The sequence below is a fragment of the Psammomys obesus genome, unplaced genomic scaffold, assembly GCF_907164565.1.
Source record: "Psammomys obesus unplaced genomic scaffold, mPsaObe1.curated_primary_1811, whole genome shotgun sequence".
Taxonomy (NCBI): domain Eukaryota; kingdom Metazoa; phylum Chordata; class Mammalia; order Rodentia; family Muridae; genus Psammomys; species Psammomys obesus.
Genome location: NW_026596131.1, coordinates 5322030 through 5334544, shown reverse-complemented (window position 1 = coordinate 5334544; position 12515 = coordinate 5322030). Strand labels below are relative to the sequence as shown.

The 12515-nt window shown below is 44.9% G+C and overlaps 1 protein-coding gene across 2 annotated transcripts in view; it reads right to left on the bottom strand.

Annotated features, from left to right (window-relative positions):
* Positions 1-10733, bottom strand: part of Arsg (arylsulfatase G) — a 126079-nt gene extending 115346 nt beyond the window's left edge. The window contains exon 1 of one of the 2 annotated variants that reach the window (XM_055592292.1): positions 10660-10733. The gene's annotated coding sequence lies outside the window, so the exon portion shown is untranslated. Of the gene's footprint in view, positions 1-10529; positions 10632-10659 lie in introns of those variants that run through there. The other variant, XM_055592291.1, reaches the window with a different exon arrangement.
* Between the last annotated feature and the right edge of the window lie 1782 nt (positions 10734-12515).

Here is a 12515-nt window from a genome sequence, read left to right as displayed (position 1 = left end):
ACTTTCTTTTGAGACAGGCTTTTTCTACCTATCCCTGGCTGTCCTGCAACTCGTTCTATACTCCAGGCTGGCCTCAAACTCACAGAAATTTGCCTTCCCCTGTTTCCTGAGGGCTGGGATTAGAGACAAGCATCAAGATGCTGGGCTTGACCATTTGTTTTCCATTGGCTCTTTCCTATATTTTTAAATGCCTTAGAAATAATTCAAAAGAATAATTAAATAATGCACATCAGGACAGATAAAAATTAAATAGCCTAATCACACGAAAAAGCGTATTCTCAATTTAAAAATGAAGTATAGCTTAGCCTGACACTATGACTTCCTTCCTTCCTTCTCTTTTCTTTTTTAATGAAACGGAATCTCAACTCTATCCCTGCCTGGCTTACTACTTAGACTGGCCTCAAACTCATGGTAATCCTCCTGCCTCAGCCACTTGCATACAAGAATTAAAGGTAAATGCCACCATTCCTTGAAGAACTTCATGTTTCTCTCTCTCTCTCTCTGTGTCTCTTTCTCTGTGCATGTGTGTGCATGTGAGTGTGTAGTTCATGTGTGTATGTGCGTGTGTGCATGTGTATATGTGTGTATGTATATGCATGTGCCTATGATGTGGGTTCATGTGCCCATATGTGCACTCATGGGCCAGCATGATTGCTCAGGTAGGCTTAACAGCCTGAGTTTGATCTCCAGAACCCACAGAATGGAAGAGAGAACTGAAATATTAGCTTTTGAGGGGGAAATTATAAGGTATTTCTAGTTCACAATCTATGAAAACAAAAATCGGAGGGACTGAAGAGATGGCTCCGTATCACTGCTGCATAGGACCTAAGTTCAGCTCCCAACACCAGCCTGGACAGCTCACAATGGCCATGGCTACAGCTCTGGCGGATCTGCCAGCCTCTTCTGGACTCCTCAGGCACTGCCACTCATCCACAAACACACATATAACTGAAAATAAAAATAAATCCTTTTGTTGGTGTTTTTGTTTTTCGAGACAGGGTTTCTCTGTGTAGCCCTGGCTGTCCTAGAACTAGCTCTGTAGACCAGGCTGGCCTCAAACTCAGAGATCCACCCACCTCTGCCTCCTGAGTGCTAGGATTAAAGGTGTATGAGCAGGCCTCTGATGCCCATACACATATACCAGCCCCATGCACACAAGATAAATCAAAACGTATTTTTTGAAAGGTAACAACATCTGGGCATTGTGGCACATGCCTGTGATCCCAGCATTCAGAAGACAGTGGCAGGCGATGGCTGCTAGTTCAAGGTCAGCCTGGTTAAGGCTACATCTTAAGACCCTCTTTTTAAGAAAGTGATAAAGGTTAAAATGGTGTGGTGTTAAAAGGTCCTGGCCCTGTTGGGAGGTAGGGCTAGTGGGAGGAAGTTAGGCTATTGAGGCAAGCTCCTGAAGGGGATTTTTATCTCAGCTATTTTGCCACAGTGCTTAGAAGCTGATATAATTAGCCAAACTCATTTACAGAAAGCCCCAAGAACTTTGAGAATTTCTTGTTTGTTCCATGAGGTAGTTTGCTTGCTTGTTTTTTTTGTTTGTTTGTTTATGCAACATGGTCTCATGTAGCCCAGGCTAACCTTGAACTTACTATGTAGTCAAAGATGACCTTAAATTTCTAATCCTCCTGACTCCACCGCCCAATTGCTAGGATTACAGGCATGAGTCACTATGCTTAATTTCTGTGGGTATGGGTTTGAACCCTGATATTTGTTTGTTTGTTTGTTTGTTTATTTTTGAGCATGCTAGACAGGGGCACTACTGAAGCACACGCCTGCTCCGAACACTAAATCTCTAAGTAAACAGCACAGATACTCAATGCCAAGGACTGGCAGGCTTTTACTATTAAGGTCAAGACAGTAAATTCTTGAGGCTTTTCTTATCACAAGGATTCTGCCAAAACTATTCAGTTGCCATAGTAAGTCTGAAACAGCCACAGACTGGAAATGAAGGGGCATGGAAGCCTTTAACAATAGCTTATCATGGATGCAGAAATTTGAATTTCATAAAAATGAGAATATGTATCTGGGCCCATGGGGTCCTGCAGAGACTGGTGCACCAACTAAGGACATGCATGGTGAGGACCTAGACCCACTGCTCAGATATAGCCAATAGGCAGCTCAGTCTCTATGTGTGGCTTCTCTAGTAAGGGGAGCAGGGGCTGTCTCTGAAATGGACTCTGTTGCCTGCTCTTTGATCACTTCCCTCTGATGGGAGGTGGGGCTTGCCAGGCCACAGAGGAAGAGGATGCAGGCGGCCCTAATGAGACTTGATAGGTTGGGGTCAGATGGTAGGGGAGGAGGGCTCCCCCTTTCTGCAGAATAGGGGAGGGGAATAGTGGGGAAGGGGGAGGGAGGGCAGGACCAGGAGGAGCCAAGGGAAGGGATTACAATCTGGATGTAAATTGAATAAATTATAAATATAAATTTAAATTAAAAATTATAATATTTAAAATATTAGCTTTTGAGGGGGAAATTATAAGGTATTTTTAGTTCACAATCTATGAAAACAAAAATCGGAGGGACTGAAGAGATGGCTCCGTATCACTGCTGCATAGGACCTAAGTTCAGCTCCCAGCACCAGCCTGGACAGCTCACAATGGCCATGGCTACAGCTCTGGCAGATCTGCCAGCCTCTTCTGGACTCCTCAGGCACTGCCACTCATCCATAAACACACATATAACTGAAAATAAAAATAAATCCTTTTGTTGGTGTTTTTGTTTTTCGAGACAGGGTTTCTCTGTGCAGCCCTGGCTGTCCTAGAACTAGCTCTGTAGACCAGGCTGGCCTCAAACTCAGAGATCCACCCACCTCTGCCTCCTGAGTGCTAGGATTAAAGGTGTGCACCACCACTGCCTGGCACATTAAATCTTAAAAGAGAGAGAGAGAAAGAGAAAATTTGGTAACAGGCTTAGTGGCACATACCTCTAATTCCAGAATTTGGGAGACAAAGCCAAGAAGATCATGAGTTCAGGGTTAGCTTGGTCTACACAGCGAACCGGAGAAAAAAAGACAGCGAGAGAGAGAGAGAGAGAGAGAGAGAGAGAGAGAGCACTGAGGAATATAGTTTACTGGGGAGCACTCTAGGTCCTGTCACCTACAAAAAGTAAAAATGAATCCGTAGTGGACTGGATTTGGCCAGCAGACCATAGTTTCTTATGCATATTCCCAGAGTCGAGGATACCACAATGGGTCAGCGCGACAGCACTGAAGATTAAGTTCTGACAGATGGAAAGGTATGGTTGTCCCTGGTGTGATGGCTCACACCTGTAATGCCAGCACTAGGGAGGCCGAGGCCACAGCACCACAAGTGCCGGTCAGTCTTCAAAAAAGAAAAAAATGATAAAACTTTTAAAAGGGGTCATATTCGGGGCTAAAAATATAGCCCAATCTCAGACCCCTGGGGTGGGGAGATTGGAGCTCAACTGCCATCCAGTCTAGCTGAAAGAGCAAGCTTCAGGCTCAGTAAGAGACCCTGCCTCAAAATAAGGTGGGAAATGATAGAGCGAGACACCCTGTCATGACCTCTGACATCCACACACCCAGACACAGGAACGCTCACCTTTACACACATGTAAACCCCCCCCCCACACACACACACACACATACACACACAGGATCGTGAAAGTCATTTTTCTAAATGTCTACTATCTGGGTACTAGAGAGATAGCTCAGCAATAACAGCACTTGCTGCTCTTCCAGAGGACCTGGGTTCAAGTCCCCATACACATGGCAGCTCACAACCACCAGTAACTCCATTTCCAGGGGGATCCAGTGCCCTGTTCCAGCCTCTGAGGGCAACAGGCACAGATGTGGTGCACAGATATACATGCAGGCAAAACACCTACACCGTTACAATAATAAGCCATCACTGTGTTTTATGCGTATGGGTGTAGTGCCTGAATGTATGTCTGTGCACTGCGTGCAGAAGCCCGAATGTTCTGGTGTGTCAGATCCCCTGGAACTGGAGTCACAGGCATTGCGAGCTTTCGGGTTGGTACTCAGAATGAAACCTGGGTCCTCTGGTAGAGCAGCTAGTGCTCTCAACGACTCAGCCATCTCTCCAGCCCCTCATCAGAGTAATTTTCAGATCATAGGCATCAAAGTCAGGCAAGACCAGACAATCGCCAACGTGCTATCTTATTTATTTATTTATTTATTTATTTATTTATTTATTTATTTATTTATTTATTTTGTTTTCCATGATTACTCTTTTCAGCTCCTTATTTTCTGTCCTTGTATATACACCATGCCCTTTCTGTACAAATGTCAGCTGTGTGCCTTTGTCTAGTTATTAATGTTTTGTTTCATTTTGTTCTGTTTTGGGGGGGGGGGGTTGTTTTGGTTTTTTTTGTTTTGGAAGGCAGAATCTTATGTAAGCCAGGCTAGCTTTCACTGGCTATGTAGCAGTTTTGATTCTCCAACTGCCACATCCTAAGTGCTGGGATTTTAAGCATGTACTAATGCCCAGCTTTATGGAGTATTGGGGATCAAACCCAGGGCCTGCTGTATGCTAGGCAGGCACTCTACCAATTGAACCCAAAAATGTTATCAGTTTTATTCTCCAGCAGTATGTAGCTTCAGAGCATTTATTTTATATCTGGTGATAGAGTAGAAAATACATCCTAAGTCTGAATTTCAGCAGACTAAATTCAAGTCACCTAGAGGCAGGTATTTGTCCAGAATAAACAAACAATCAAAATCATCATGATTCATTTTCTCCTTCCTCCCTCTCTCTGATTTGTCAGGGGTGGCCTTGAAAACACTATGCAGCCAAGGACAACCTTGAACTTCTGATGTCCATCAGGATCTATATTTTCAAAAGCTACCACATTTGGGAGCTCACTGATATGCAATCTAGTGTTTAGAAGCTATTGCTCAGAAGGTTTTAAACAGTCATTAGAATCAGCCCGTTTAAAAGCCATTTGGATGACATTAAAGGCTGGGTCACTCCTATAGATACACAAAACACTGAGGAAAGAGAGACCGTCCTCATGTGTTTCTAATCCAGGTCCACCACATCCAACAGGTGGGTCATACACGAGGAACAGGAAGGAGACTAGGTCCCCCTGCTGTTCATTTTTATAATGGTTTTGAAGACCCAAGACAAAAACAGTGGCCAGGAACTAGCAGTTCGGGTTTTCATGCAAAAGCTAAAAAATAAAATCCAAATGAAGGTTATTTCAATGCCTATAGAGTCCTTGGAGGGAAAATCGGACAGCAAGTCTGATGCTCCAGAACACATGGTCAAAGATTATTGAGAGTGAACACGACCCTGGGCCAGGCATTTGTGCCACTTATTTGCTTTTCCAGATACTCAGGAAGACAAACAAGTTAAACACCCTGGTAACCTTCTTCCTTAGACTCAAACATGAAGTCCTTCCTGTCCCCTGAGCAGGCCAGCTTTAGTCTTGCCTCTGCTGATGAACTGCATGCAGCCTTGTGTTACTCACAGCAGACACTAAACTACACTGACCTTTGCTATCTCTGAAAATGCCATCAGAGCCATTGGTTTTTGTTTGGTTTTGTTTTTATTCTGGGAAGTGTTCTTGACACAGAATCCATGTGGCTCAGGCTAGCTTCAAACTCACTACCTGGAAAGGATGATCTTGAACTGATCCTCCTGCCTCCATCTCCTAAGCGCTGGGTTATAGGCTTGTGCCCGGACACCTGGCTCTACTATCCAAATATATCCAAGACCTGGCTGGACTGCCATCCGTCCCTGCTTCTCTCTTTGATCCAAGCTAATAGCATCTTAACTGCTTTATAACAATAATCTCCCAGCGTGCTTAACTGCTACAAAGAGACGCCTCTGTGAATCGCCACATAACCACCACGGTGATTCTTTTAAAACACAAACCAACCACAACTCTTCAAGGATAGACCTTAGATGGACCACATGATGCTATTACTTTCGCCTTTGGTCCAACTATGCTTGCCTCTGATCGATTCTCCCTCCCCATTTCTATGAGTGTTCTAGTTTGCATGTATCTGTGACCACGGGGGCCAGAAAAGGGAGTCAGGGTCTCTTGTACTGCAGTTACAGATGGTTGTGAGCTTCCATGTGTGTCCACAAAGCCACCTCTCCGGCCCCTGTTAGTTCTTTCTGTTCCCTGCTGTTACAAGCCTCAGCACTTGAGGTTGCCTGTGCCTGGTACACCCCCTCCCCTTCAATGGACATATGGCATAGCATTTAATTTGCTTAATTCCATATGCCAGCCCTCTGGAGGCATTTCTAACGGTCCCATCCAAAAAAATATTCGGTAGAGGGCTCACCTAGTGTGCAGGAAGCCCACAGTTCAATCCCCAGTACTGCATAGAACCAGGTGTGGTGGCACATACATATAGGATCAGTTAAAAGTCATCCCAGACTACAGCAAGTTCAAAGCTTCCTGGACTACAAGAGTGAGACTTTATCAACCCCAAGCCCAAATGAATTTGCTTCTGTTCTTTTACTTTGGCTCTGTGCTATAAAAGCAATGATTTAACTGCTTGATTCTCTGGCTCTTCCTCTAGGAAATTAGGGAAGATACTGTTTTGTTTTGTTTTGTTTTGTTGTTTGTTTGTTTTTTCCTTTTTCTTCATTGCTATATCCTGAAAGATTTGACAAGGCCTAGCACATAGTACCTGGTATTAAAATATTAAGAAACTAAACATGTGAATGAATGAGTTTTGTTATTTTTCAGTGACTGACAAAGTCCTTTGCTACATGAAGTTTTAAAAATGGTTTCTATTTACAGTGACAACCCACGACTCTGGTGCTACTGTGAAGTGCTTGGTGGGCGGAAAACTTTGTGCACAGAAACCACTGTCACTCCAAGACCTGAAGACAGGGCTCAAAGTGCCCAGCAAGTATACGATATGGCATGTGAGCTGAAAGGACCAAGCACGGATTGATCCATGAGCAGAGACTAAAGACAGCAGATGGAAGAAATGAATGCTGAGCAGGCATGCAAATGGAGGGCCGTGAGATTGATTAATATATTGCCCATGCAGATTTTGTTTTAACTTGCCCCCACAGCCATGTAGCCCGAACTGGCCTAGAGCTTTTATAGAAAAGTCCCACCTATGGTTCAATTCACTATTCTTCTGCTATAACGTCACAAATCCTGGGATTATGGGTGTATACGCCCATGCCTGGAGCCCAATAGATATTTATTGACACATGGAAACTGTACATAGTTATGGGGCTCAGTGTGACATTTCAGTACGTGTATACAATGGCTACTGAGGTCAAATCAAAATAATTGGCACGTCTACCATCCCAGAGTTTGTCTTTGTGTTGACAGTATTCCAAGTCCTTTCCACTAGCTACTTTGCAATACCCAGCTGAGCTGGGTGTGTAACTGCCTAGCACTCAGAAAGACCCGCGCCCCATCTCCAGGACTGCAGAGAAGCAAGTGAAATACCAGCGTGGCTCTTTTTTCCTTTCCTCTTTTCCTTCTTTATGAAAGCCAAGGGCCTTATCAATACCAGACATGTACTCTATCACTGAAGGATAGCCAGCGCCCATAACTCTCTTCATGTGTGTAAGGGATCTTTCTGTATTATCAATTATCACTATTACATGTAGTGTGTGTGCGCACATATGCATGTGCAGGCTGTACTACGGTACAGAGATGGGAGCCGGAGGGTAACCCAGGGGTCAAACTCGGGACATCAGACCTGGCAGCGAGTACCTTCACCCACTGTGCCCAGTTTCCTTTCCAAATGCCTCAGCTGATAGCAAGTGCTTTCCTCCCACAGCACTCTCTTTTCCTCCACTAAGGCAGAAGTCCACAGACTGACTCCTCTCTCTCTCTCTCTCTTTTTTTTTTTTTTTTACGAACCCCAGATGGCCCCTTCTTGATTAGGAAAGAAGTTGAAAGAAACCTAAATCTCATAAGCCTCTTTAGAAACAATCTGGAAAACAGTGGTTTGGTTTCTGGCTGTCAGTATTTACTTGCACAAGGTCACACCTGAAAGTAACACAGAACTTGACTTTAGAACAACCTGAATTGGGTCCAATTTTTGCCACTGGTTTAAACGCCACACATTTACTCAGCTGTTACAGGCCTAAATCTCTCTATATCCACCAAATCAGGATATCTTCAGCGTGTTCCACTTGTGACCCCTTTTCTTTGCCTGAGAAACTTTTGCCACCCCAGGTACGTAGGTATGCAAAACAGGTATGTAGGTCAAACATTTACTGATAATAAACCATATTTACTTTAAAACATTTCTTTGAGATTTTACATATATATGAATTATATATGTGAGATTTTACCATTTATTAAAGATGAAAGCAAACTTCTTACTAATGGGCTGGATATGGTTATATCGTTTTACGGCATACATACACACCAGAGTGGGGGATTAAATTGTGGCTGAGCATCTGTTAATGCAAGACGCACAGTATCTTCAACATTTTCCTCAGCTCATGAATACGATTTTTTTTTTTAAATCTTCAGATCTGAAAATGGTACTTCTCTTAAAAACTCAGTACACAGCACTAGAATCTATTTAGGGCCATTTGAGACATTGTTGGAAAATTTGCCCTAATCTCAAGCCAAAATTCATCATACCATTTCTTTTTTAATGAAACTGAAGTCAGCAAATCAAATGGGAACTTCTGAAAGGAAACACTGTAACCTAATAAAATCAGAAATGTACTAATGATACATGCAGAGGGGTGGCTACAGAAAAACAGCAGCTGTTTTCTACAGTTAAACCACGTTTCTACTGGAGCAGACTTTGCATACACTAAAAACTCCGCAGCTCTTTGCACAGGGCAGTCTGGAATCTCGGCGGAGCGGCGGGAGCAGTTTCGCAGACATGTGTGATGGCATGTGATGCACAACGTGTGTGTTGTGTGCTCAGACTCAGGGACGCGGTGAATCTGCAGTGTGACCCAGATATGCTCTGCCAGAAAACCTCAGTTCGCTATCCATTTGCTTTTGAATTCATTTTTGATCACTGCACCTTTACTTTTAAAGATATTTTTAAGTAAATAAGAATTTTTCTGCATGTGTTTATGGGTATTACATAACAGTGTAGATCAGGATTCATACTACCCTGGAGTCCATGGGGAAGACGTAACCTTAAGACTGAGACAGCAGGCCATTTGTGGTGGTTCATGCCTGTAACCCCAGCACTTGGAGAGGCAGAGGCAGGAGGATCTCTGTAAGTTGTCTACAGATGGAGTCCAGGACAGCCGAGGCTACGCAGGAAAACCCTGTCTCAACGAAAAGAAAGAGAGAGAGAGAGAGAGAGAGAGAGAGAGAAGAAGGAGGGAGGAAGGGAAGGAAAGGAAAAGAGAGAAAAAGTAGAACCAGGCAGCTGTAGAGAAAGTCTGAGCCAAGAACCATGTCATGCAGGTCTTCTGGATGCACCTGCTGAATATGGCACAGGAGGGCCTCTGTTTCAGAGTCCAGTGGGTACTTGAGGTGTTGAATCCCCTAGAACTGGAGTTACACATAGTTGTGGGCCACCATGTGGGTGCTGGGAATAAAATCCAGGTCATCTGCAAGAGTAGCCTATGTTCCTAACCACTGATCCATCTCTCTAGCACTAACTGTACATCCAGAAAACTTTCACAGTTGCCTTTTTTCTTTTTGGTACCCCTGACACTCAGTTAGGGGAGGTCCTGTGGAGTTACTATCCACAGTTTAAGACTAGGCAGTCTCCACATTTAAAACCTCACAACTCGGCTTTCCCAGAGTGAAATACGTTCCAAGTAAAACAGCCAGCTTTGGGGGAGTCTAAGGCAGGGAGGTTGGCACAAGTTTGAGGCCAGTCCAGGCTACAGGGTGAGATCCTGCCTCAAACAAAAACAGGAAGGAAGGAAGGAAGGAAGGAAGGAAGGAAGGAAGGAAGGAAGGAAGGAAGGAAGGAAGGAAGGAAGGAAGGAAGGAAGGAAGGAAGGAAGGAAGGAAGGGAGAGAAATCCTCCTGAGTGCCGACTGGACGCTGAAGCAGAGACCCTCCTGTGCCACATTCAGCTGGTGCATCCAGAAGACCTGAATGATATGGTCCCTGGCTCAGCCTTTCTCCACTGCTGCCTCCTCAGACTTAAGGGTACATCTTCCGCGGTGACTGCAAGGTGGTATGAATCCGGAGCTGCACTGTCTGTCACAGAACCACAGTCACACGGGGCAGCCAGCTACAGTTGAGATGTCAGATAAGGTTTCTGAAGACTTGGTAAGAAAAACGATTAAAAAAAAAAAAAAAAAAAAAAACTCTCTCAACTCTTAGTGATTACGTGTTGAGATGACATTTGGGTGGCACTGGAATAAAAGTTACCGAAATGAATTCTAGTTGCTTCTTTTTTCTGTTTGTCAGAGGGCCTACAAGGCGAGTTAAAACTACACGCGTGGCTTGTGGTGCTTTTCCATTGGACAGAGTTGCTCCGGATAAAAGAATCCAGAAGGTGACGAAAACTAGGTGTTTTTTTTGGCGGTGCCAAGGTTGGGGGGGCGGGGGGGACGACAACGAATTTGTACCTAAGAGGACTTCCACTGTGTTACAGCCCCAACACTGACCTTCGAACTTTTGCAGGGCTCTAAAGCAGAGCTGATTCCACCCCGGCTCAGGGGCCATCCAGACCGTCCAAGGCCGGCGGGGGTGGGGTGGGCGGCGGTGGCCTGCCCGCAGTGGGGTCGCTTGGTTTACCTGGGTTTCCGGCGACGCCTGCAGGCCAAGCTGCCGACTCCTCTCTCCTCCCAGGGGCGGTCACAGGTGTCGCCCGCCACTGGCAGCGGCGGGTGCGCGCGGGGAGGGCCGCCTCGTGGGCGCCGCCGGGGACGGCGACGCGCTTCCTGCCGGGAAGGGCCGGATCGCCGCTGCGGCGGTCTATAGCAGTCCCGCCACTGCCTGCTTGGATTTTACCACCGGGGCTGCTTCCGAGTGGAAACTACCGACGCCCCGGACCCTCCGTTCCTCGCGGGGTTCGAGATGAGTCACAGCCCCGTGTCGGGTGTGTGTGGGGGGGGGGGGGGGGGGGGGGGGGGGATGTACGCTTCGAAACGCAAGTCCAGACGGAGCACATTTGTGGTCGCAGCTCTGGAGAGGCGCGGAGGCAGAAGGATGCCAGATCAAGGCCAGCTTGGACTACATCGTGAGACCAAAGAGATAATGTAGAAATAAGTACAAACTGGACAAAAACCCTCGCCCATTACTTCTGTTCAACCGTCTCTATTAAGTTTTTGTAGACTGAAATATCAACATTTGATCCTTCCTTTGATCCAGGTGTGCGTATACAGAGGGGGATAACGTCCCCTGAGGGGTAGAACTGTTGTTGGGTGTGTGTGTAAACAGACAGGGATAATGTCCCTTGAGGGATGTAACTGCTGTTAGGTGTATGTGGTTGTGTGAAAAGGGGATGACGTCCCCCGAGGGGTATAACTATTGAAGCCAAAGAACAGGACTTGTGACAAAGGCAAACGGAATTTCGAACTCACTTATTTGTAAGATAGCATTTCGGTATTGGGAAATTATCAGTTTAATCCCATGTTCATTTAACATGCAAAAGCTGCTTGAATTCCTTGCTAGTGGTTTGTGCATGGCTGAGCACTGAGTCCACGCTCTCCTGCTTGGTTAAAAACACTTCACTACTGAGCTCCACTCGGAGTAAATTACACATACTCCGCAATACCTCTCTTCTCCTCCCCTCTGTTCCTCAGTTTTTGTTGTGTGAGTATATGATGGAGCATGCATTAAGTCAGAGGACAACTTGGCTGGCTCCCTCCTTCCACTATGTGGGTCCCGGGATCAGACTCAAGTCACTGGCCTTGTGGCAGATGCCCCCACCTGCTGAGCGACCTCACCAGTCCCTAAATTTAAAAATTCTCCCAAAGTGTATACAACCTAATTTGTTATAACACTTAACTGAAGATTGCTTAATAAATGCTTGGTACATAAAATTTAGTCGTTCAGTCCCATTTTCATCAAGATTAATTGCTTCCAAAAAAATCTTATTCCTAGCTCCTAGGCAGATAATTATAATTTCCAATTTTTGAAGTTTTATTTTTTTAAAGATTTATTTACTGTGTATACAATGTTCTGTCAGCATGTACACCTGCACACCAGAAGAGGGCACCAGATCTCATTATAAATGGTGTGAGCCACCACGTAGGTGCTGGGAATTGAACTCAGGTCCTCTGGAAGAACAACCAGTGCTCTTAACCTCCACCTCTCCATCCCCATAATTCCCAGTTTTAATCTAGGCAAATATCTGTTCAAGTTTTATGGCTAATGTTGACTTGCAGGAGGATTGATTTTTACCTGGTAGAAAAATTACAGAAAATGTAGAATAGAGAAAATTAAGAGTAATTATTTAAGGACAAATTAAACGTCATAAACAAAACCCATGAGTCCCATCTGCCTCTTGTCAGCATTAGAATCACCAGGAACAGTGTCCAATTGATGCCAATGACAAGCTGCCATTTTCAGAACTGATTTAAAAGTTTAACCAAGAAAGCAAATCTAAGAAAAACTACTTTTTTGGTTGTCGAAGTGCCTTTAATTAT